This window comes from Schistocerca serialis, chromosome 9 (assembly GCF_023864345.2).
Source record: "Schistocerca serialis cubense isolate TAMUIC-IGC-003099 chromosome 9, iqSchSeri2.2, whole genome shotgun sequence".
NCBI lineage: Eukaryota > Metazoa > Arthropoda > Insecta > Orthoptera > Acrididae > Schistocerca > Schistocerca serialis.
In genome coordinates this window covers 484,313,422-484,341,025 of record NC_064646.1, presented here as the reverse complement: position 1 = coordinate 484,341,025, position 27,604 = coordinate 484,313,422, and positions in this window count along the sequence as shown.

Genomic DNA, 27,604 nt, shown 5'->3' with positions numbered 1-27,604 from the left:
TGGAAAAACTATCCTTAAACATACACAGTAAAAAGAACAATGGTTATTTACACGCCAAAACATTTATACCAGTTGACACACCTGATTAGAGACTCGCAATTATACATTTATCATACTCATATGTTTATACATAAAACAGTAAGAAAATTTCATCTAAAATTACGTTATCACAAGAATTAATCACGCAGATGACTCTGAGAAGGGTAAAAATATTTTCATTATACAGGTTATACTACATTTTCTTATCCATTTTGTTCATTCTTTAAGTTACCTTTCACTTCCAAATCAGTTATTTCGCCTGTGGTGATCATTCTGGATTCATTTCTCATGAATGGCAAAATTGTGGTCTCCTCTATTCTGCAAAACAGTTTCATCTTAACATCCTATTGAACTTACAGCTGAAACTAAAGATCCCCATCCTCCTGTAGTATAAATGACAAATGTTTTGCTTCATCCTTATTACCTTAAACCAAGCTTTCCTTCGGTCCCATAATCAAAATTATTTAATATTACTCTACCTTCAAGAGAGACATTTCTTCAGTTCAACTCATATAGGCTGCAGTGCATCCCGTACCAGCGAAAACAGTAAGCTGTAATGCTCACAGCATCAGCAAAACACATAAACCTCACTTTTCTAGGACAAGTATTAAAGCAGAATAATTTTTCAGGCTCTGGCTCAACATCAGTCAAGACTACAAAAAGGATCCATATTTCCGTTCCATTCTCCATTTGCTGGAAAACTGCTCGTCATTTGACTGCCATAACACTATTTCAGGGCCACGTAAATTACACAAACCACAACTCTTCTTTCGCCTTGAAGGGAATCAATCTACTTACGAAATCCACAGACAGCACTTTACGTACTCCGCTATAAAGAACAAAAAAGACAAATTTCATCAATTTTAATATATTAGCGTATATTGGGAAGCCATTGGTTAAACAATCGTATTATCGCATCCTGTTTTCAAGATTCCAAACTTACTCATTCCTCTCTCAGAGTTCTCCTATCTTAAAATATTCATACAGCACGCATACTATAGTAAGAGATCCTCATTTATACTGACAGATATAGAATAGTAATAGATAGATAGTAGCACTGAAAGCAGAAAATCGGAAACACGGCTACTAACAGCTGGGGACCTGTGTTTGAAAGACCCATAATACCCACAGATCGGATATTCCCCTGAGTTTTGCATTAATTCAACACAGATCTTGCTTCTCTCAGGAGCGACTATTTTCAATTTACACAAAAAAACCATAAACATCACTTCAATCAATCACATAGAAACGTCTTTATCATTATTTTTACCAACATGTTATTCAAAATACATATGTCACAAATGTAAACTAATCAATTCATTCTCCTCTCTATACACCCTATGTACTCATTTGCCATGTCACACATTTGTTCCGATTGGGCGCCTTCTGCGCTGATCATTTGTCATTGCCGGTTTTGTTCATTTCCATTTGCTGGATTATGTCTAGGGTTAGCCGGCCGAATTTCAACATCATGTGGGGCTCCGCCTACAGTCCTATTCCCATCGTGTTCATCGTAGTATCGATTCTGGTTGCCGTACCTGTAGCGTTCACGATCTTGTCCACGTCCTCGATCATTTCCGTTGTTCCACCTGTGTTCGCGACTGTTACCCCAGTTTCTATACGGCCGGTCCCGATTATTGTTCCATTCGCGTCACGCAGTTGATTAGTACTACGGACACGACTGCGGTCCCACTGCAGTGCCCCGTAATAACTTTGTGCCTGATAATGCGGGCATTCTCCTGTATTATATTCCAACTCTTGGAGAAGTGTCGTAAACGTTTCCACGTCCTCTTTGCATCGTCCCGCAAGAATGACGTGGCGCAAGTGCATCGGCAATTTGGTGATGCATATCCTAATTATTTCCGCAGGCCTGTATGGGTCATATAGAAATTGATTTACCTGCAGCATGTGGTCGAGTAGGCATGCCGGGCTGCTGAAACCAGACTGGTTCAAATTTGGCAGCATAATTATGCCATGCTTGACCCTATCTTGTGCCGCTTCCGACCAATAGGCAGACAGAAAGGCTTGTCGAAACTCCCGAGTGGAGTTGCAGTGACGCGCTGCCGATCTCATGCGTATTGCCGGTTCGCCTTCCAAATAGCCACACATATATTCTATCTTGTGTGAACTTGCCCAGTCGGGGGGGAAGACAGAACTCAAATTGCTCGAGCCATGCTCGTGGATATATTCCTTTTTGCGAATTTCGAAATATCTCGAACTTTCTCACCGTAAGGAAATGTTTGAAATCAAATCCCTGCATTTCCTCCCGGCGAGGCCCTTATATGTTTCTATTTTTCTCATGTCTGCCCCTCAAAATACAATCTTCCCTGTCGTCAAAATCTCCCTCGTGGCCGAAGTCCCTCTCTGCATTGTTCGTACAGCTATTTTTAGTGCTATTGGCGAGTTCGGAATCACATCCCATGCAGCTTTCCAGATGCGCCACGCGTTCTTGTAATTCGCCTGTTACAGCTTTGTGCTGCCAGTTCACTTCGAACCGTCCCTTCTGGAATCTAAGAAGCGAACGCACTTCTTCGGTCTCCATGACCGCTACCAGTGTAATATTGTTATTGCTCTCCGTCACCTACATCGTGCCTACGATGTCCGCTAATGCCTCAATCTTATCATGTATTTGTCTGTTGTCCTCCACCCCAGTCTGCTTCAATTGTTCTACTTGCTGTTCGAGTGCGTGAATCGCTTGACTGTTGTCCGCTACTGTGTTGCTAACGGACGCGGGACAATGCGTTTCCGGCTCCTGAACCTTGGAGAGTACCTGCTGCGTTCCCTATGGCATTCTTCTCTCAGCGTTTGGAAATTCCTAAGTAGCTGTTCCTCGCTCTCTTTCGATTCCGCATCGTGCCTCCGCTTGCCCTGTCCTAAGGCGTGCAGAGGATCATCGATTTGTTCAAATGTACGGCCTAATTCTTTCATAATGTCACTCTTTATTTCACTTGCCAGATTGTTTATTCTTTGTGAGTATCATCGGACACTCTCTGCATCGACTTGTCGACTTTATTTGCCTGCCGGATTAGTTTTTCGTCTATTTGTTCGCCTAGCTCGCGGATCGATTTTTCAGATTTCTGCGTCTTTTGTTTGCCTAGCTCTCGGATCGATTTTTCAGATTTTTGCGTCATTTGATCGCCTAGCTCTCGGATCGATTTTTCAGATGTTTTCGTCATTTGATCGCCTGGCTCTCAGATCGATTTTTCATATTTCTCTGCGTTTTCCGTATTTTGTTGCAATAAGGCTTTCATGAGTTCTGCCAAATCAATTTGGTTAGGTGGAGGCAAATTAATTTCTGGCGATGATGTGAGCCTATTCGTCCTGTTTTGCATTTCCTCTGAAATATTCCCCATTGCATTTTCGGAACCGTTCGATGCGTTAATATTCGAAATCAAATTATCCCCTTGGTCCATGCTGCTTAAGTTGTTGGACCGCCTACTTTTAGCTTGGTTAGGTGTCTGCATTAGTTCAATTTATACCCGGTATGCAACACACTAATCAAAATAAATGTATCCCCAAAAATCACGACAGTCACACGAAAGGTACCCAACCTAGTACGCACTTTTTCACGCGCAAAACAAATTTTTATCTTTGATCGAAGTCAGTGCAATTTACAAGCGAAAAAAAAATACACACGCACATAAAACACACAATTATAGAAAACAAAACAAGACAAACAACACAACGCCGCTCAACAACGCCATGAATCATTTGAAAGTCTGCTCAGAAACAATGCAGAAGTTGTTTGAGCGCTGCAGGTAAAAAAAAATTAAGATTATACAACGCTCGCAATCTAACGTTTAAGAGATTCCAGAGTCTAGCGGAAACAGAACAGGGTCGCCATGTGTTATGTTGTTGCTTTAATTTGTTATGAAAGCGGTGCTGACAGACAGTGAAAGCGGGTTAAAAGGTGTGAGCTGTCTAGGGAAGTTAACCTTGCAATACTGCGCAACTGTTTCACTAGGTACCCAGTCTAACTCACCAAATTCCCAACCAGACTAACATTAATTATAATCTTTTAATAGTCATATGACAACTGGTGATATACATATAAAAAAGAGAATTTAAATAAAAAGAAATAAATCAGTTTATATTTGGAAATTTATTTTAACATTGATCATTGAAATTTCAGCATATTAAACTTGATTCATAACTAAACTGGTGCCCTATTTAGGATTGTGAAAATGTGAGTTTGTAATCTTATGGAACACATCAAATAGAGAGCCAAGATTGGGAGACTGCATACAACACTGCATTCACAATATAACACACGAAGAACGTTGAAACATATGCAAGAGAAAATTAACCACTACCAACCGATTCAATGTTCACCCAAAGAAGTCATGTTCGTAGCGCAATCCCGTCCGTCATGTAATTACCACACACTGGTATACTACATTCATACTAACTCTCTGTGAAATCTTCCCAAAAAGAATAGCTGAAGGCTACTTTGATGATTACACCACATGCTTCACGTGGTCAACTTGGTTTACACAAAGAGTGTAACTGCAAAACAATTTTGATAATTAAAATAAATTATATCTAAAAACAATTTACAAAAGAAAAACCTCGAACTGGTTACTAACGTCTTACTATTAACCTGATGGGTCAAACAATTGTATAAGCACGTGGTACTGGTCTCACAAAGTACACCCCACGTGGGGTGAACATAAAGAAAATTTGTTATATTAAAAATATTCTCAAGACGAGACATTATAATCTCACGCACATTCGCATTTAAGATTGATGATCTTAGTTAGAGTTACTGATCAACACGTGGTTCCACTTTACTCACAAAGGAGTGACAAAGCAACTACTGGAAGATTCTGAACTTCACACTCGAAATACACTGCGTTGCAATTTAAGATAACATTAGATATTTTAGTGCTAAACCTGAAATAAAGGTGATTAAATTTTCAGTTAGGCTGAACTTAAGAAATCCATTGTCTTACGGACTTAGGAGACACGCGCTTAGCTGGAGATCTTACCACTTCAGACGCTCGCTGCGGACAGACTGACCTGGGCCCCTCCTGAGGGTGCCTCACAGATACAAACGGAAGTGACCAGAGAGGCAGCTTCCTATACGAACATTACAAGGGACGGACAGGACCATACCGAGAATAGAAACCTCTTTGCTTTTAGAAAGCGTAGCTACCTGTTCCGACGTTGGTCCTACTGTTCTCTAGTAGACAGGCTTGTCTGCTACCCTCAAGCATGCAACTAGAAATACATTTGCTCATTCATCCTCTCACACAGAAGGGAAGGGGGATGACAGTATCTTATCATATACAGTATATAAAAGAAAGTGGATGTAGGTTCCGTATGAGACTGTGTGACATGAATTACATATAAACTGAGTTTTAAAGTGTGGTAGTGTGACAGATCGTTCTTGTTTATGTGTGAAAGTAACACGTTCCACTACTCAGTCTCCTCCCAGATAGTCAGAAACGCCACAGTAAATTTAGAAGAGGAATTTATGCCGTAAATGACAACGGATTTAAGAAATTAACATGAAAGGAATCCAACGGAGACCTTTCAACTTGTCTATTAGAGAACCATTCCTTTCACAGAATAAGCAGATTCTCGTTGAAGTTTATTAATTAACATCGATTTTGAAACTAAGTACGAAACAAGTGGATCATTTTAGAGGATACGTAAAATATATGGATATTCTGGTTTACTTGTGCGTGTAACTCAGTCCCGTCTACAAAGAACTAAGTTTCGCATTCAATCAGAACGCCAATTAAAAGATTTGCTGTGCGTAACAGCGATATTGCAAAAATATGTTCGTCCTACATGCTAGCAGCCTAGTTGGTGCATAAGTTCGAAGCGTAAGAGGTACACATAACAGTGGCTCTGAAAAACGAAACTCCGCCCGAACAGGCCATGAAGGCCCAACTTCACCGACGGGCCGCCGGGTCATCCCCAGCCCACAGGCATCAATGGATGCTGATACGGAAGGGCAAGTGGTCAGCACACCGCTCTCACGGGCTTATATCAGTATACAAGCCCGGAGCCCTTAGTTCTCAATCAAGTAACTCCTCATTTTGCCTCACAAGAGCTGAGTGTACCCCGCTTGCCAACAGCAGCCCGGATGGTCACCCATCCTAGTACTAGCCCAGCCCGATAGTGCAGAACTTCCGTGAACTCACGAGAACCAGTGTTACCACTGCGGCAAGGCTGGTGGCACAAATAGTGACTTTAGTCATCAATAATATATTCTCCCTCACTATTTAAAACAGTGTGCCAACGCCGGGGTAGCTTCTCGCTTCCGCGACTTTAAAAATCACTTGGTTTGAATCGGAGAACTCGTCGAGTTTCATCCAGAAATAAAGTTACTTGAAGATTATTCGACAGAGAGCACAAAAGATGAAAATCTGAGAGCGCAAGATGAAGTGAATAAGGTGGGTGCGGAATGACGTCTCATGTCCTGTACAGTGTTTTATGTCAGTGTAGTAGAAAGCGAGCGGGCGTTACCGTGCAGTAGCAACACTTCCCGCAGTCTTCCTGTTCGCTGCTCTTGGACTGCATCTGCAAGGCGTTTCAGTTGTTCACAGTAGATCCGCAGTGATGCTTACACCTGGGAGAAGCAATTCGTAGTGCAAAGCACCGTCGCGCTTCACCAGGTGCAAGACGTTATCTTTTAGAAAACGTGCAAGCGAGCGGTTCTAGGCACCTCAGTCTGGAACAGCGCGACCGCTACGGTCGCAGGTTCGAATCCTGCCTCGGGCATGGATGTGTGTGATGTCCTTAGGTTAGTTAGGTTTAAGTAGTTCTAGGTTCTAGGGGACTGATGACCTCAGATGTTAAGTCCCACAGTGCTCAGAGACATTTGAACCATTTGAAAACGAGCAAGTCTTTGTACCGGGAGGTGCTGATTTGTTTGGTCTCAATCATTCCCTCATTTTCTTGATGTTAGCATGAAGACACCATTTCGCGGCACCAGTAACGATACAGTATAGGAATGTTCGGTGTTGTTCACGGTGCAATTGATGACGAGCAAGCAGAAATGAATATATCTCTACCCACTGATTTTTGCGATTTTGTCTTAGAGCATGCGGTACCCATACACCCGATTTTTGAACCTTCCATACTGCAAAAGAAAAATAAATAAATAAATAAATAAAATAAAAATAAAATAAAAATTAATCGACGATGGAGTGATCACAGTTCATCACATTTGGCGGTTCACGAGTACACCGACGTGGCTCATTGTGGATTAATGCGTTTAAACGACCTTCATCAGACCTCGAAGTCTTCCTGTACGTGGAGAGTCACTAACGTTGGAACGATCCTCCTTAAGACGTGAAAACCATTTTCCTGCCCTGCTCTGTCCAATGGCAGTATCCTCATGCACGGCTCAAATGTTTGTGGCTGCCTCCGCTGCTGTCACCCCTCTGCTGAACTCAAACAGAAGAATATGTCGGAAATGTTCCGGTTTCTCCATTTGGCACTTGATTTTCTAGAGTCAGCTACATTCACTATCTCCAGATGACCTTCCAAACTTTACAGAAGCTCTCCTGTGAACCTTGCAGAACCAGTTTTAATCTGCCAGGAAGTTTCGTATCAGCGCACACTCCGCTGCAGAGTGAAATTCTCATTCTGGAAACATCCCCCAAGCTGTGGCTAAGCCATGTCTCCGCAGTATCCTTTCTTTCAGGAGTGCTAGTTCTGCAACGTTCGCAGGAGAGCTTCTGTAAAGTTTGGAAGGTGGGAGACGAGATACTGGCAGATGTAAAGCTCTGAGTACCAGGCGTGAGTCGTGCTTCGGTAGTCCAGATGGTAGAGCACTTGCCCGCGAAAGGCAAAGGTCCCGAGTTCGAGTCTCGGTTGGGCACACAGTTTTAATCTGCCAGGATGTTTCATATCAGCGCACACTCCGCTGCAGAGTGAAATTCCCATTCTGGAAACAATATACAAATTCAGACAGCAACAGCAGACTACAAATAAAAGTTGACAGTTGGTAAATAAACCTATGTAAACAGGAAGGCCAACATGAAAAACAAAAACGCAACGACCTCATGCACCAGCAACTTAATATTAACAATCCGTTGCTTGAGCCAGTATTTTGTAGCGGTCCCCTCAGCAAATCGGCAGCAACAAGAGGTGAAACAGCAACCGATGAGCGCGTGACCGAACAGAGCAACACTAGACACGGGAACAGCTGGACTACACCGACTTCAGAGCAAATTCACTCATCTAGGCTCAAGAACTACGCAAGACAGTCCACCAACGATATCAGCTGATATGCGTACGTGTCCTTTGGGGATAAGACAGGACAGCGCAGTGCTCATATACAAACGAGACGAGGGAAACGTAAGACACGTTTCAGGTTTTTTGTCACATGTCAGAAACAGTTATTAGCCTGTCTGCCGGTTGTAAAGTTATTAAAGTCTAAATATTCCTATACTGTAACGTTCGTCCTCGTTGTCGATCGACAAACAAAGTGAAAGCGAAACGTAGGATAGCTTATGGACACGAGTCGGGGGCCCAGCTTACCCGTTACACCACGCCACCTGGACTGTCTGGTTGTTGGAAGTTCACGGTGACGGTGACGGGGCGTTACGCCGCCATTGGGCGGACATAGGTACAAAATAAAAAATAAATAAAAAAAATAAAAAAAACGATTCTACAATTCGCTTTCACTTTGTTTGTCGATCGACGAGGAGGAGGAACATTACTATTTTTGAAGAGCTCGGTCGGGTTTAACATTACCGATGAGTGTGGCATAAGCAGCTGCCTCCCACGCCATCTTAAAATACGCCTATCTTCTTCGTCTATGTGGAACTCGTTACCGTGCTTGACCGAGGCTTACATGCAAGGAGAGCTGTGACTCCCTCTTGTGGCGTCACAGGTCCTAAATCACATGCTACGGAAAAGCAAACATTCGGGAGTGAAAACTAGTGAGCAACACCACTGCAAATATATTTGCATTTAGTTGAAAATTTAACTTCTTACTACAGTTGATTACAAAGGGAATGTTCCTTATTTTAGAATGTATGTTTAAGAAAATAATTCCAAAACTGTATTATGTTTTTCAAGTGATTTATTTCACATCTTTACTACAAGTATATGTCTCGAGAAAGCGCTTGCAATCAACTGTCGTTTGCAACAACACTCGAAATTTTAAATCACATGTTTGCCTTAAGGAGCCCCTCCACAGATTCGTAAAATACGGATTATTGTCAATCTTTCAGTGAACTCAGTTTACATTTATCGCATCCATTTATGAATCGTGATAACGAATGCGATAAGCAACTTTCAATACAGAACAATCTGAGAGTTTTGTGCGTGATATGCGTCCCCATGAACGTGTTCTAAATACCTAATAAACACTTACCACTCCATGTCAGGTTTTTTACGCATTTACGCATTTACAATGCAGATATCATTTTTAGTACATTCACTGTTTTCAGTGTCTTTTTGGAGTCTAAGACCTACGAAACTGACACATGGTAACATGAACCACATATGAGTCTGTAGCGAACAAATCTACTAAAGCTTGCTGACAGGAAATATTTGCAGTCCACTGAAAGCGTATTCAGTTAACTTAATGATTGTTACTGTTACTGTTGTTGTATCTAGCAAAGAGAAAATGTGTCGTGTAAGTTTTCAAATATGTTTGGAGGGAGGCACAGGTACAGGTAGAGATATAGTTCTTGCATTGGAGAAGGAAGTTGACAAAATTTCTCAAGTAGTGGATACTGACGTCATAAAGACTGCAAATTGGTTCTTGCAATGGATCTCGGAGACAATACCCAGTGTTTAGAGGACCGTAACCTACGGTATTTCCAAGGTCAGGCCAACTGCGTGACTAGATTGAAGAGTTTCTATCGAACGCACAGCCCCATTCTCATAGTGTAGAACTCTTCAGGCGTTAACCAACTTCGGACGTGCCTCTATGGAATGTTATAAGACCATCACTTTTCATAATTTTTATAAATGACCTAGTAGGTATCGTCTGCAGTTTCATGACGCTTTTCATAGATGATGCTGTTGTGTACAGAGAAGTTGCAACGCCAAAACAAACAAAAAAAAAACAAAAAAAGGAAAGAAATGAAGTAAAACCTTGCAGAGGATCGACTCTTGGTGCAAGGAGTGGCAATTGACCCTCAACATAAACTAATGTAACATACTGCAAACAAATAGACAGAATGACCCGTTAATATTTGAAAATGCATTATTTCTCTGAATAATGTAGGCAGAGAGGTAAAACTTGACACACATGCCTGATATGCGTGGGGTTTTATTGAAAGCAAGAACGAGTGCAAAAACCGGCCAACAGATGGTGTTGGACAGCAATACATCAGAGACGCCGCTTGAGAATCGTATATAAAATGAGCTGTAGTGAGAGAGGAAGTCAGATGCGCCAGCATATTGACTTTGTCACAAAAGGCACTGTTAGTGAAAACTTTACTATCAGAATGGAGAATTCCCTACCCCAGCCTTGCGTCCCTGTTGCCGTAAGAAAGGTATTCGAGTGGGTAAGAAGTCCGAAGCCACAGGTTTTTTACACGATCGGCCTCGTAGTGGGTGACCAGACACGACTGTTACTGCTGCTCAGCCAGTTCAGGGAGAAACGGAGTCTTTAGCGGGTTCATCTCCGTGTGATGAAGTCAGCGCTCTGAAGTCGCACGTCGCACCGGTCTTCCATGCACTAGTGTTTGGAGGGCACCAAGGCGTACTCACCAGTGCTATCCGTTCAAAATCTGGCGTCATGACGAACTGCTAGCCACCGTTTTTGTGACGCAGAGTGTATTTGCAGTGAGGACACGCCAAAAAACGGGGGAAGATGATGATTAGTAGTCTAACATGTTGTGGACTGAGGAAGCCAATTTGACATTCCGCGGATCGCACAACTTCATAATTGGGGCTACGAAAAATCCTGAAGCTGTCGCGGAAGCCCCACTCCATGACGAAAAAGTCAAGGTGTGGTGGGAATTTACCACATCAGTCGTGGCTGAACCCCTGTTTTTCGAGGAAATGCCGAGTGCTGCTTCTCAAACTGTCAACGTGACGGGTGAGTGTTATGCCAATATGCTACAGAACCGAATCTCTAGCCTGGCTGATGAACACCTGCTGGAAGGTTCGAATTTTGTAGAAGATGACGCTCTACAGCGTACTGTTATACGTGTGGAAGATCTCTTGAGAAGATCGTTTGGTGAGGATCGCGTGCTGACCTGGCACGTCCGTCATGCTTGGCTTTCGAAGTTCTCAGAACCCCAATCCCAGCGAATATTAGTTGTGGGATAACCTGAAGTTGCAACTCTTACCGCGATCGTCTGACCGCACTAAGGATGCTAGAAGGCAAGATCCGATGGCAGTTTCTAACGATACCCACTGATATGCTGTACACTGCTGTTCACAACATCGTCCTTCGACTACAGGTATTTCTGATGAACGACGGCTGACTTACCGTACTGACCATTTGCTATAGAGAACATAGTATTTGCTAAAAATCAACTGCTATGCTAATTATTGATTTCGTACCATATATTAATCATTTTGTGCCACTTTTTGGTTTCAGTGAACCGGTACGTCATTTTAAGTAGGTGCTTCATTTTTTACCTCTCTGCGTACGGAAAAACATGGATGATCTTTCTTCAAATGCCAATATCAAACCCTAATACACAAAGAAACACTGGGAATAACAACAATATCCTTGTTATTTGTTATAAATAAGTAAACAAATAACAAGGTGTTTTGCAACAAGGCGGACTCAATTTCTGATATTGTTTTTCTATGCAAACGCGAACCAAATGGAAGAGTTACAAGATAAAGTTAAACACAGGGAAACTTAGATAGGTTGCTTTTTATATTCATAAAAAAATAAAATTTCGCTCTCGAAATTGGACCAAATTTCAAACTAATTACAGATTTTCACTCTGCAGCGGAGTGTGCGCTGATATGAAACTTCCTGGCAGATTAAAACTGTGTGCCCGACCGAGACTCGAACTCGGGACCTTCGCCTTTCGCGAGCAAGTGCTCTACCATCTGAGCTACCGAAGCACGACTCACGCCAGGTCCTCACAGCTTTACTTCTGCCAGTATCTCGTCTCCCACCTCCCTTTTTTACGCAACGGATAGATGGCCAGCTCGCAAAACGCTTTAATAACAAGAAGGGAATCGTATTAAAAGATTAGCCAATACTAATGACACGTTTTCATTGAATTACTTGTTACAGGTAAGTTTTGTAGAGAAAATTCTAGGGAATCAAACAAGTCGTTCCTCATTGGTAAACTCAAACAGGAAACTGGACCCACTGCAGTTTTTGAATCACAACAGTTCCTTATATATAGCTCCAGTATTTTCTTTGGAATATTAAACTCCATTTTTGACTAAATGTCTATCATTTTTTGCTCTATTGCCGGCCGCTGGTGGCCGAGCGGTTCTAGGCGCTTCAGTCTGGAACTGCGCGACCACTAAGGTCGCAGGTTCGAATCCTGCCTCAGGCATGGATGTGTGTGATGTCCTTAGGTTAGCTAGGTTTAAGTAATTCTAAGTTCTAGGGGACTGATGACCTCAGATGTTAAGTCCCATAGTGCTCAGAGCCATTTGAACCATTTTTGCTTTGTTAATAGCAATTTGAATTGTTCCACCCTCAGTCCGCCTTTAGTACACACAGTCTTGGAAACATGCTTATTTGGCATCTGTAAAAAAATGAATTCCGCTAAAACCAAAAAATAAATAGAGTTGTATGGGTGTCTAACTGTCACAAATGGGGTATGGCCATATCATAGAATCGGCAGGGAGAGGTGGCCTTAGGGCGACATCAAACCCAGCGGACAAGAACGCAAAGAGTAACAACATGGCGGTATGCAGCTAAACCCACACAGCCGCGAAAAGTAACTGCTCACAGTCTAACTTGAGAAAAAATGGGAAAATAATAACATAGTATTTCGGTTGTGAGAAACTAAAATTATGATAAATGCTTAATTTTAGTTGACATAAAGAGTTAACGGAAGCATCAACGTGTCACTTGCGAGAAAGACACACCACAACTGACCGGTAGCGCTACAAAGCGGGTAGCTCTACAACTACCACTCCGCGTTTTACCTTTTCCGTGGAGAACTGAGTTTTCAAATGTTGACAAAGTATTGAGCCACCCTGTATGTCTAGAGAAAATACCACGAGAATAGAGAGATTCAAATCCTGCACGGTGGCTTACCAGCAATCGTTCCTCCCGCAGAACATTCCATGGGGGACGGGAAGAGGGAGAACTTCCGGTGGTACACAAAGTGCGAGGTGCTGGGGCTGGCACTGCATCTAACACTAAATTCTTCTAGAATCTTCATAAGTAAATGATGCTCTATGCCCCCCTTTCCTTACTCCGACGTTTGCTGTTGCACACGTATTAAGAAGAAACGCGAACTGACTCTAATCGAACCTGCAAGTGGAATAGAAAAGAGTTTGGCACCTGCAATAATTTAATTTGATAAATAAGTTTCATCAACGTGGTGGGAAATGAAAGGGTTGCTCTACCTATCTACAGAATGAAAGTTCTGTCCAAAATAACAATTTGATTTATTATGACTAAACTCAAAATAATAAACACAACACATGAAACATTTACAATACGTCAAACTGGATACTCAAATAAATGCTGTGAAGGTGAAGTTGTCCGTAATCTAGCTTGTGACGTTTATGATCAAGTGGTATGTGGAGCCAATTCCTTGCAACTCAAACCTTAAGAGAAACACCCAGCCAACCCAACATTAATTGGTGTTACAGTAGTGAGAACTCAGACAATGAACACCCAAGACAGAGCAGAATTAGAAAAAGACGAACAGGCGCGCTCTGCTGAGCTCTGATTATCACAGAGCAAAATTCCCTACTCTGCCGGTGCTGCGGACATACATTACCAAACTGTCTTCTTAACTGCAAGGACGCGATCTGGCGTACCGGAAGCGATGGCTGGTTGCTTCGACGCCCAGTCGTGGTGATGATAATGTCACAAGTATAGTCCGAAACAAATTATCCTGGTCTGGTTGTTCCAGACTAAAGACTTCCTATCAATACAAATGCGCCTCTGATGGAGACGAAGAAGGCTCGCCACACAATCACTGATGGTACAGTGATTGATTTTAACAAGCGAAGTCACACAGTAACTCCGATACAGTCAACTTTAGCCAAAACTGCTCAAGATGGACAACATAGGCCGCTTCTACGCAGAACACTCAATTGCCAACTGTACTCGGAAAGTTACGTTGAAGTCGAAACTTCAGCAACTTTGTAAAACAGTTACAATTAAATGAAAGTATATTAGACAGCCAACGAAAGGCAGGCTGTCCAAAGCAGCTAAAGCTCAGTCTTGTAACCTACTCCGACCGAAAGGCGAAAGCCGACCCTCAGAAGAGTCCCCTACAAACCGAACACGGAACACTCCTCTCCCCACGACAGTGGCCATGGTTAAATGTTCCAATCAGCAACTCGAAAACCGGCGGAAAATTCCACTCTATTGCCGAAGCACTGTCTTTCCACCAATGGAGATTCTTCGCGCCAATTTCTGTGCCGATTTTGCTACTTCACGGAGCTATGCCCTGAGCAAGCCAATCACAGATACGATTTTGCAGAAAACGCGGGAATTTGCGCCCCAAGACTGCCTGGGAGCACAAGTCTTTCCCACGCCTCGCTGGTAGCCCGCCAGAAACGGTTTTCACTAAGTTTCTGCAAAGTAACGGAATCTCTAGCCCAGCCGATCCGTCAGGCCCCTGTGGGCGTGTCGCCGCCGTTCTTATGACAATGTCGGCGTCTGGAAAGCATTCACTCGACTCCCTCACACCCGTCGGCTTTACTCTTTCAAGATCAGCAGAGCCCACCTGTCACCGGACCACCCGGGTGACGAGAGACGCTGCGTGGGAAGTCCGCGTGTGAAGGAATAGCGACTTTTCACCGCATGCAATTAGAGAGGAAGATAGAACTACTCAGAGTAAGACAGAAATATGAGAGGGGCCTCATGTCACCTCTCAAAAGTACCCTCCTGCACATACCGTAAGGTTCGCAGAGTGTAGACGCAGATGCAGATTACGATAGATTACGACATGGTTTCACACAGGACTCGCCGTGGTGCCACACCGGCTTCATGACGTCACACAGGCTACCTGTCACTCGCGGCGGGTTTCACGTCTCGTAGACTAGAAGGCTGGAGGCGCGGCTCGGCGGCCGGAGAGCGGCCGTCGCGTGTGGGGAGTTCCGCCGCGGGCTGCGGACGGCGCGCGGCTGATTTACACGTGGCGAGCCGGCGCCACCAGTAATAACTCGCGCGCGGTAATTGCCAGTGGACGCGGCCGTCAGCGGTCAGCAGTTACTCACCGGCCATCGGCAGTAAGTCGAGGCGAGGCCGTGAGAACCCGCGGCCGCGAGTCGTTAGCCGTTCGGCCCGCCACCGGACGTCTTCATCGGCGAAAGCGAGAGCTAAATCACGCGCGCCTCGGAATACCTGAGTGGTCGCCAGGGTTTGTCGCTACAAATGAAACGCCGCTGGGAATATTTATACGCTGTGCGCATACGAATACTTGAAGACGCTCGCTCGACTCGAAACCTCAGCTTGCCTAATACCACTCACTACCCCTCCTCTCTCTCCCTCTCTCTCACACACACACACACACACACGCACGCACATACACGCATAAAAGCGCTCACCCGCCATTGGGGCTTACCTATCTGAACTCATGTAAGTTGTGTGTGTGTGTGTGTGTGTGTGTGTGTGTGTGTGTGTGTGTGTGTGTGTGTGTGGCCCTCTGCTGAATGTGTGTGTTCGTAACTTTAAGTACGACGGAAACGGGGTGGTGCGAGTTCCGAGACAGGCAATCTAACAGCACGCATATGCGTGTTTACCTTTGCATGTAACTGCGTGTGTCTGCGTGTCTAGCTCAAGGTATTGGATATAATGTTTTCTTTTCTGATTACACGTCGCGTCATCCATGTCGTCCTGCAGACACTAACGGTATAGTCTCAGAAATGAAATTACCTTCTATATTCCTACCCCACCCACGCTTTCCTCCGTGGACCCACAACTCCTGCTTTTCGTCAGTTAAACGTCACTAGGTAACTTAACTCCACAACATAACGCCATTACACATCACTTTTTTCGCTGACACATTTTGCGTTGTCACCTTATCAGGTGAGAGCAAGTGTTTGCTTGGCTGGAAGATTACTTGATTCTTTTGCTATGACTGGCAGTGGAATGGTGTGTCCAAAATTCCTCAGTACTGAGAGCTATCCGCTATTTTCCTACGTAACTAAAATTCCACATTCCAAATTATCGCAAGCGTAGGAAATCACCGAAGTAGGGCTATATCTCAATAATTTACAAAGGAGATTTAACTAAACATTTAAAAAAAGAAAAAATACCAGAAAAAAAATACCAGAAAGACAGGCACCTAACGGTTCCGTACAAATTTCAATTATATATATATATACACGACAATAATAATATCGTGTGCCTCAATGGTTTTGTATCCGACAGTGATTCGGAATCCCCGCCTAGCACAGACGTGAACATGTCGAAAATGGTTCAAATGGCTCTGAGCACTACGTGACTTAACATCTGAGGTCATCGGTCCCTAGAACTTAGACCTACTCAAACTCAACTAACCTATGAACATCACACGCATCCATGCCTGAGGCACGATTTGAACCTGTGACCGTAGTGGTCGCGCGGTTCCAAACTGTAGCGCATAGAACCGGTCGGCCACTCAGCCGGCTTTAGGTTTTCAGTGATTTCCCTAAATCGCTTCAGGCGACTGCGGGGATGGTTCCTTTGAAATGGGCACCACCAATTTTCGCCCTCATCCGATGGGACCGATGACCTCGCCGTTTGGTTCCCTTCCCCACATCAACCGACCAACCAACGAAAGCCGCCTTGGCGACGCCCTGTGGCGGCTCTTTCCCTCTGAGCCTGTCGCCCGGGCTCGCAGCGTGGCTCATTGCTCGTTTTGCCGTGTTGATGTTCGTATCGCGGCACTTCACAACCAAGGTGACACAGTTTGCTTCCGATCTCGAATGGTTACTAGTTTGGAACTGTTGTATTGCTACACGAACTTCGCTACGTCACGGACGTACTAGTGCTTCGCTCACTTCGTGAACTCAGTCTATTGCGGATTTATATGAACGCGTGTTTGTTTCCCTGTGGTTCGGTATACGCAACAGAGCAAATTCCGATAAACGGTTTCTATCTACACCACGCAGGACAGGAAACTGACGATGAGGAACTTTCTCACCATGTCGTTTCGTTTAGTGAAACTTGACCGTTGTTTGTCAAGCCGTGGCAGCAGCAGTAGCAGCAGGATCGGCACGCTCTGCTATTACAGTTCCTCCGAAAACAACAGGTGGCAGCTGCTGTTTCCGGCCGGCCGTGGTGGTTCAAAATGGCTCTGAGCACTATGGGACTCAACAGCTGTGGTCATAAGTCTCCTAGAACTTAGAACTACTTAAACCTAACTAACCTAAGGACACCACACACATCGATTCCCGAGGCAGGATTCGAACCTGTGACCGTGGCGTCACGGGGTTCCAGGCTGTAGCGCCTATAACCGCTAGACCACCGCGGCCAGTCGTGGTGGCCAAGCGGTTCTAGGCACAATCACCATTGAAGAGTCTTGCGGATAATACAGCAAGTTCATAACCACCACTTGTGCACTCACAAAGTTTTTGGAATTGTCCTTAGAACCAGCAACGCTGTTATCCAGTCCCTTGCTGAATTATTAACACATGTGCAAACACTAACAGTCCCTACTTCTCACATATTGTCCATATACTATGACCAACAGAAACGTATGCAGTGAAATGGAACTTACAAGTTAATAATATGATGAACTGGTGTCAATTACAATTTTATAACATAAGAATACAATTACAAAGGTACAAAACAATACAGATAACATCTGTAGTACAGGCTTTACAAAAGAATCGAATTATGACATGAGTGCATACATAAAAGATCAGAATAACTTTCGAAACATCAACTTCACACATGAGCATTAAAACAGAACAGAATAAATAATGTCTAAACATCTTTACAAAGAAAATAACATATTATCAGAAAAATTCTACAACATAACTCTTATTAGCTAAACACGTTAAGACAGGAAAAACACAAATTCATATAGTGTAATAACATAAAAATTCAGGACAGGGTTTGTTTTCAGTGTGACATTTGGTACTGCAGTCCAGCCCAAAACTTCATTCCATATATCTTTCCTCTTATTTCAACATTTGTTTCCACCAAAAAACTTCTATCGAAAAATGCTTTCTGTATTTATATGTTCACACATTTCTTACCTCATTATTTATTTTCCATTATCTTACCTCATCATTTATTTACAAGAAAATCCTACGTAAATCTGTTGTCCCTAAACCCTACTTTTTTGGTTCATATCCTCTTTCAAAATACTTTTTTTTTTGCCAAACCAATTTCTTATAGCTTCTCCATGCATTTCTTCCAATTCATCACAACTTGTTCTCTTATATGGCCTACCCCATCTTAAGCTAACTTAAATCTACAGAGCTCAGATGCTAAACTAAGGGACGAGGCAATGCAGCAGCATAAATCAATTAACACAAACAGTAATGACAAAAAAAACGCAAATTGGCAAAGCAAGCAGCAATATTACAACTAATATAAGGCAATGAGCAGCAAACAAGAAAAATAAATCAGTTGTAAAACTGGCTTAACAGAGTAATGTAAAGTGAAATTTAGTAGCACTATGCCTGGCAAACAGCAGCAGCAAATGCAATAACTTATATTTAAAAATGACATAGCTCAAGCAGAAAAAATATTACAGTAAAAATGGCCATGTTTAATACCTATGTCACATCTTAACACTAGAGTGATGCATCACAAAAACTTACTGTGCAAGAAAGTTACCAAGTCATTAAAAAATTATTTATGCAATTCCTGTGAAGGGAAATGTCTATTTGTGCTCTCTTTTCTAGGAAAGTACATCACAAACATATTCTTTACTGGGTCTCTAGACAGAAAATAGTGATATTAGTACATCTACTAAATTTTATAATAATCAATGCTGCAGTGCAGCTAGAAACTAGATATTAAAGAAAATGAGCAAATATGTACAAAGGAAGGCACGAAACATCATTCATTAGCCATATGGCATTTCATAAGGTAGTAAAAAAATCTCTCAACTAGAAAGACAGTAGTCATAATCAGGTGTATAGACGTAAAAATATTTCTCGTCATTTCATTAGGCATTTCAGTAAATATCATAAATTAAGAGCTCCACAGTGTTATTATATGTCTTCAAGTTTGAGTGTGTCGTATTTGCGATGCTTTCTACAAAGGAATGTCAATAGCGAGGATAATGGCCCCTTTTTTTTTCTCCACCTGTGCCTCTGAAAGGCACACACTAATGGCTTTTTTCCAGGTGACTGTCACACAGCTTGGTGCCCACGACTCATTACGTGAAGGTGGTCACTTAACTTTCTTACTGAAATATTTACGATACCAGTTTGCATTACAGTGACAGTCTCATATAAAAAATTTCACAGGTCGAGAATTTGCGTTACAAATGTGTCGGCATTGTGATACATTCGTGCATTTACACACATCTCATAACTCTTAAAGTACGACTCTTGGTTTCCAACATCCTTTTCCACAAATCGGAGTCCCTAACCACTACTCATTATTCATATACGTATTCATCGACACTTCTTCAATATTTCATCAAAATAAATACGAAGCATAATCAAATTCCTCATTTATGGTAGCATCATCTTATTGATCATAAACATACCTCAACAGTATAATACACATTGTCGTTGTAAAAATAACATCATAGCACCTCAGTCAAATCTCAAAAATGTCGTAGCTTTCTGCAATAATGTTAAAACCTAAAAAAATTCTCTGCTCATTTCAATAGTGTCATCTACCTCAAACGTACTTTAAAATCATGCTCCCTTACCAAATACATCATTCAAAGCTCTCATATTATCACAATGGTTCCGAAAAAATATGAACAGTTCACAAAGTACAGACAAAATAAGATTTCATAAGTGTGAAGTTACTCAACTGTGTAATTGCGTAAACATGTATCACTGATGTAGTAAAAAAAATGTTTATCTCTCAGTTAAATGATCAGATAGCTGTGTAATTTGTGTGTTAGAGAAATATGGTACCGATGTGTAAAGTTGTTTAAGTAAATACCATATTAGCTAGGGCTCCTTGTGCTTGCCAAACACATGGTACACAAAGTAAGTGTGTACCCCCCTGAGGATTAATGTAATTAAACCTTCAGGTGTTACAGATTACAGCAATGGAATGAAATGTATCACGGAAAACCTTTGTATCATTGTACATCAAATATCTTTAAAAATAAATGATTTAAGTGCAAAATTAATCACTCAAATACGTGTCCTGTAGCGCTAAATGTGCGCCTTGCTGTAAGATAATCTCTGTGGAAGTGTCGTAGTTATTGTCCTCCGAAAGCTAAGTTCTGCAGAAGCCAATGTACTTACCTCATGATAAACAAAAGTGAAATGCTTTGCGTATAGATATCTTAGTTATTGCGCTTATTGCAGTGATGAAGAAAGTACTGTGCTGTAACATATTATTGTGCTACGGAAAAGGCTGTCTCATTGTAGCTTTACCACAAAAGTTACTACTAAAACATGTTTTACTTTCCAGAATAATTCAGAAAAACTGTGCAGATATAAAACAGAAACACCGCAAAAGCAACATTGTAAATTGTCACTCATTAGTAGCGTCGTGATAAAATCGTGTAGCTGTCACATAAACTAACCACTGTGTCATCTAGTATCTCACAGAAAGTACTTTAAATCCAGAATGTATTTTCAAGTAAACCAAAATGTAGCATTAAAATCTCATTAGCAGTACCAGTATATGTTCTAAGTATGTAAGCCTTATAGTCGTTACGTAATCATGCAACTAACAAGCAAGAATGTACACACAATAACACTGTGACGTCTGTTCACTATAACAATGCATTTGTAATTTCTATTTAAATAAGTTCTGTTGGTTCTTGATTGGATATTTAACCTCAATCGTTGTTGCATGGTAACAGTTTCTAAGTCTGACAATGCATACTAGAAATGTGAAGTGAAAAGTTTTATGGCAAAGACAAAGTTAAAAAAACAGATTATCTCTCAATAAACGGTTTTACATGTAAAATTTAGTGTAATCCTTTACGCTCTAGTGTGCAGAGTTTCATCTTCAAAGCAATTATCATGTTGTATACGTATGTAAGGAATGCTAAAATTTTTCTCAAGGCTAACTTCTTATGATATTTTTCTCGGAGCCAGCGGGCGCACGTGGCTACCTGCGGTGCGTGTCATTGTCTGTCTCTTTGTTAGCGCGCGTCGTTATTGGGATTAGGAGACCTAACTTCTACAAATTCATCTTGTCCAGAGGCCCCTGCCCTGTTTGAAGCTCGCCAGTTTTGATGGAATTCAGGTCTGTCGTTTTGTCGGTGGTTTACATAGTTTCTTGTTTGTCGGTCATGTGGTGGAGAATTTCTCCCTGAATTATCACTGCATGGTGGACCGTTGCGTCTGAAGTTATTCTGTCTCCCGTGATAATAATAGTTCTGGTTGCCATATTGTCTGTTTCTATGATTGTCTGTGTCATATTCATTACTACGTAAATGCGATCTTTCTCTGTAACTATTACTCTGCCAGTGGTTGTCATATGAGAGGTGTCTGCTTTGTTCACGATTTGCGTTGTAAGAATAGCCTTGTCGTGTCCAGTTATTATTTCTTTCATCGCGGAATTGTGACGGATGTGACCTGTAATTGTTGTGTTGCTGTTTTCGCGTCCCGCGATTGTCAGTGTCAACTTCCAGGTCTTGTAAGAGTCCCTGAAAAGCTTCAATGTCGTCTTTGCAACGTCCTGCCAAAATAATATGTCGTAAATGTTCAGATAATTTGATTAAGCAAATGCGGATGAGTTCTGAGGGGCTGTATGGGTTTGACAGGTACTGATTCTTGTGCAACATGTCTTCAAAATATTTCACAAGACTGGAAAATTCAGATTGTTCGAAATGTTTCATGATTATGATGCTATGTTTTACTCGGTTTGTGTAGCTTGAGACCAATATGCTGAGAGGAAGGCATGGTAAAATTCTCCTTCACTGTGACAATCGTGAATGACCGATCGCATTCTGACAGCTGGTTTATTCCCTAAACAGTCACACATAAATTCTAATCTGTGCTCTAATGACCAGTTGGGAGGAAAACAATGAGAGAATTGATGGAGCCACGCTTGTGGATGAATGTCGTTGCCAGAATTCTTAAATATTTTAAATGTACGTGTAGTAATGAACAGCTTATAGTCAAAATCATCATGTCGGCGAGTCGCATATCAGTCATTGTTACGTCGTTTCGGTGGCTCCATTTCAAAATTCGGTGCACCTTGCCAATTTTTTTCATAATTTCCGAAAAGTCCTGTGTTATTATTTTGTGGTTGTTCCGTATTTCTATGTCCCTCTTCCCGTACTGGAGCGCGAGTGTCCTCTGAAATATGTAATTCTTGTATTACTTGTGCCAACCGATCTTGTACTTCCCAGATTTCTCTTTTGTACTGTGTATTGATTTGATTTTGATTTTGTTTGAATTTTCTAATTTGTTCGTACTCTTCAGTGTCCATGAAGGCTACAGGTCTTGCGTCATTCAGATCATCATCTACCTTTGTAAATAAGTTAGTGAACTGATCTGAAAGTTCGGCTACTTTATCCGATAGTGAAATTATTTCCTCTGTGTGTTTTTCTGAACCAAGTTTCAGAGTGTCCATTTGTGTTGAAATCGTATCTACTGTGTCCTTTAAGTTTTCCTGAGTTTTTGCAAGTTGCGTAACCGAGTCGGTAGATGCAACTGAGTCAATTTTAGCCCACAAGGTCTCATGATTTTCATGAACAATGGTTTGCAGTTCTTTTATGGCTGCTTCGTGATTCTGTAATGCATTTTCATGACGCAAAAAAATAGGTTGGAAATGCTCACAAATTTGTGTTTTTACGTCATTACAGACTTTTTGATATTTCGATTCAATGTTATCTAACTCAGTAGTTAAATCTTCACGAGTTTGTTCAAGTGTGGTGTCTAACTTCCGAAGATTTTGTTCCATTGTGTCTAACTGTTGCTGTGTTTGTCTCTGGTGTTGTTCCATTGTGTCTAACTTTTGAAGATTTTGTTCCATCGTGTCTAACTTTTGAAGCTTTTGCTGTGTTTGTCTCTGATTTTGTTCCACTGTGTCTAACTTTCGAAGATTTTGTTCCATTGTGTCTAACGTTTGAAGCTTTTGCTGTGTTTGCTCCATTTGTTGTATTAATTGTAATAACAATGCACTGGTGTCTGAAACATGTTCCTCAGTGCTTTTCGGCAGTGAATTTGCACCGACAACATTCACATTTTGACAAGCAGAAAATGTGTCTTGACTTATTGGAGGAAACGGTGAGGACCCAAAACCTGAATCTACAGTATTTGTGAGATTGTGTCCTGTCATTTCGGATTCCTTAGGCGAGCTTTTGCCGACCGATCGATCGATAATGATTCCCTGTTCACTAATTGTTTCACTGTCTACGCCATTATTTGCCGCCCGCTCCATTTCCCTATGCACAATTACCAAATCACTAGTTTGAACATTAGTTAATTCATTACACGGTGGCGCTAACACACTGCTTTCGTCTTCACTGTCATTTCTCAGTTTACTTTGGAGCCTAGTATTACGTTTTTCACACGCTATTATTGTCACAATATTTCTAACGACAACACAGAAAAGCACAATATGAAGAGCAAAATAAGAAAACACATTAACATAGCACTGAAAATAATATCTAGTTAATTGCAAGCGCAGCTGCGAAATACTTGGTGCAAATCTACATGCATGCCACAACAACAATGAAAGACTGCAACTACAAAGGAGATTCTCTCTACAATTACGCGCTAGCAATAAACAATAGCTACACTAATTACACAAACTACAAGAAAAAAATCAGAAGATTCCAGTGAGGTATCCTCGGCTAAGGGTCGACATATGAAACGTCCCCTTAGAAAAATTATACATGACTGTGTTTAAACTGACACACAATATTTTTTAGCGCAACGCAATCTGACTTTCAATTATCCCTACAAAAGAATGGCCCTGACTAACATTAACCTATACCTTTCACAAATCACTTACCTCACAAAAATCTCCGTTACTCGAACTACTGCAATACAGCGAGCGCCACTACTGCCAGCTAAATAAAAGATTCAAACTACGGAATGCACTAACTACTGATAGGCATAGCTAGCAAATGAAAGATTTTAATAGACAACAAACAATGTATTTACCTTAATAGTGTTGAAAAATCATAATATACATAGCAGTTCATGACATCCAGTCTTACAAATTTCAAAACTCCGGCATTTCCCTCCCCACATCCACCACTGCTGGCGGCTCACCTTCAACTGCGCAAAGCTAAGCGCTGTTAACAGCCGACAGCCCAACACAACAATAGCGAATATTACAACAATGCCACCCAGCCACAGACTGCACACAGCACAGCCAGTGATTTTCATACAGAGCGCTACGTGGCGTTACCAATATAAAAACCTAAACAGCGTACTTACAAGTGGTGACGTACAACGGCCAGTCGATCCCGCTGTGGTATCAAATCGTGGTGCTAATGCAGTATAGAAACGTAGCTCGGCAACTAACCTTGCTTGTACGTAACTCTTGGACGACTACTAAAATTTCTGGAGTCGACCCTTTCGCGCTTTTCGGATTCCAAATTGACAATCAAGTGAATATAATTTCTAATATGACTCCATTCGCCCTGCTGGATGCATTGTCATAAAATCTCAAACACTTCTTTGAGCCTGTCTTAGTTTGTGCCCCAAATTTTGAGACAAACTTCTTTTTGTAGCATTCGGCAGTGCCTGTGTTCTGTAGAGCCTGTCAGCTACCGTTCGCCGTGAACGAACAAGTTACGGCAGAACTAGACAGACTGCAGAACCTGGGTGTTATTTGCCCCGTCTTGTCTAGTCAGTGGGCAACGCCTATGATGATGACGACGTTGGGTTTGTGGGGCACTCAACTGCACGGTCATCAGCGCCCATACAAATTCCCAATTTTTACACAGTCCAATTTCTACACGGTCCAGTCTAGCCACTGTCACAAATGATGATGATGATGATGAAATGATGACAACACGAACACCCACTACCTGGGCGGCCGGGAATTGAACCCGGGACCCCGTGAGCAAGAGGCGGCAACGCTAGCCACGTTTTTTTTTTTTTTTAATTTTAATTATTCGTTGATCTTGGTGGGTTGGTTTGTGGGATTAAAGGGACCAGAGTGCGACAGTCATCGGTCCCACTTCGTTGATCTCATTTTGTTCTAAAGTGTTCGGGGGGATGTCTCATGACACCCGTTCAGGTTCTTCGTCCATCCGTGCACTCAGTTCTTTATTATACAGGGTAGTTAGCCCTCTGAACGCCGGGTCTCTTGTGATTTTAAGTCTACCATAAATGCCCAAGAAAATGTTGATTTGTACACAGTCCCTTGGCAAGAATAACTGTTAGCTATGTTGGCTGGTGGTAATTATTTTTCAAAAGTTGATCTCACTGAAGCATGATTTCAGTTATCTGTTGATGACCCCACTAAACATTTTCTGATGGTTAATACACCATTCGGTACGCAAAAATACAACAGATTGCCATTTGGGACCACTAGGTTCCCGCAGTTTTTCAAAGGTATCGCGAACAGCTCATCGAGGGCATCCCTAACTGTCAGTTATTTGGATGGTTTGTTAGTTACAGAGACCACGCAGCAAGAGCACGTGCACAACTTATGACTGTTGTTTGAGTGGCTGCCAAGTGCATTTCCTTCCACCAGACAGCCAAGTATTTGGACCACATACAAAGTACGGACGGGCTCACACCGCCGTTATTAATTTAAGGTTGCCTAAGAATCACAAAGAACTGCATTTTCTGGTCAAATTCAGTTATTATGCTAAGTTCATTCCAAATGCTACTCTTTCCCACATGCTTAACTAGTTACATAAAAAGGGTGCTCTATTTGTGTGGTCAGATTCGTGTCAAAGGCCCTCTGTGCAATTGAAAATGTCTCTTACGTTGGCCCCTTGTTTGGCGACATTCCAGCCAGGCGATCAGTTAACACTGGCCACAAACAGACTCATCTGTGGCCACAGATTGTTTGTGGCCTTGGCGCTGCACTGACCCATAAACTTACCGACGGCACAGAACAACTTACGGCGTTTGCGCCTGAGACACTGAACTCAGCACGGGAAATTATCAGCAGATTGAAAAAAAGGCATGGGCGTCTTTTATTGTGTCCAGAAGCGTCATGTCTACCTCTATGGCACCAAGTTTCATCTGATTACAGACCACAAGCTTCTGCTGTCATTCCTGAGCAAGGAGGAGAGGGGTCTTAACAGTTAGAGGGACGGGCAGACAACAAGGTGATCCTAAAACGGTTCCATTTTGACCACAATTCTGACTCAATTAGTGCCTTTAATTGTTCAAGCTATCCTTTAATTACAATTTATCACACGATTTTGAAATTATTCTCTTCGAAGCATGTTTGTTTTATTTTAGAAATAACTTCGTCCCATGTTGTGCAGGGAGATTTTTTTTTTCTGTTTACAGAGAGGCCGAGCAGAGACAGCTCTGCATGAAGTCAGGATAGTAGTGAAGCGTCTCTGACGCTTGACATTGTCCAAGTTCAATTGTTGATTAACTACGTTTACATTCGTCTTGTACCACACTGGCTTTGTAGCCAATGCCTCATTTAGCTGTGTGTTAGACTCCTGCTGACGGCTGTCGAGTCAGTTCCTCGTCTGCAGGCACAGGCGAAGAGTGGGCGACCCCGCGCTGCGTCGTGCTGCCAGCTCGACTATAGTCCAGCACGAATGGTCTCGTACTAGCTGCTGGAGCGTGCTCGAGCCCACTCCGAATTCTTTGTTGACGCTACATGAACAATCAGCGATGTGGTGTTCTCGGAAATCATGTGGTCGGTCGATCTCCGTCTTACCGAACTAGTAGATTTTAGCACCTGGAGGCGTCCAGGTGCTGAACAGGAACGTGGACCCCACGAGATCCTGCTGCCGGTTTTCGCTCTGAAGTTCGGTGCTGTCAGCAGGCCTCGATGTGTTGTTGTTGGAAGACTGTTAACTTCTCCATCAGCAACGGTAGGCAACGAATAGTATGAAATTCCTCAGGCGAAGACCGTCATTTCAGGTACATCTTGGTTTGGTTTCTTAGACTGTTCTGGAGTATCTAGGACATATATTCGCTACAGTATCGTAATCATGGAGTCGAATGCTATTACTGCCAACGCCATCGATCTCAATGATCAGCTCCTTGAGAGGTGCAGAGCTGGAGTATTTGAAGGGAACTAACGTGAGGCTGTGACATAATGTTCGGTTCGTAATGACCGTTGTGTCCCTATTCTTCTATATTCGCTTAACAGTCTCTTAACTGCTGTATAGGTTCTCGGATACTGTTTCTTATGAAATAGGCACAGTTTCTTTCTACATCTCTTATGAATTAACGAATATGTCACGTTTCCGTTGGTTTTCTGCTGAGCTCATCC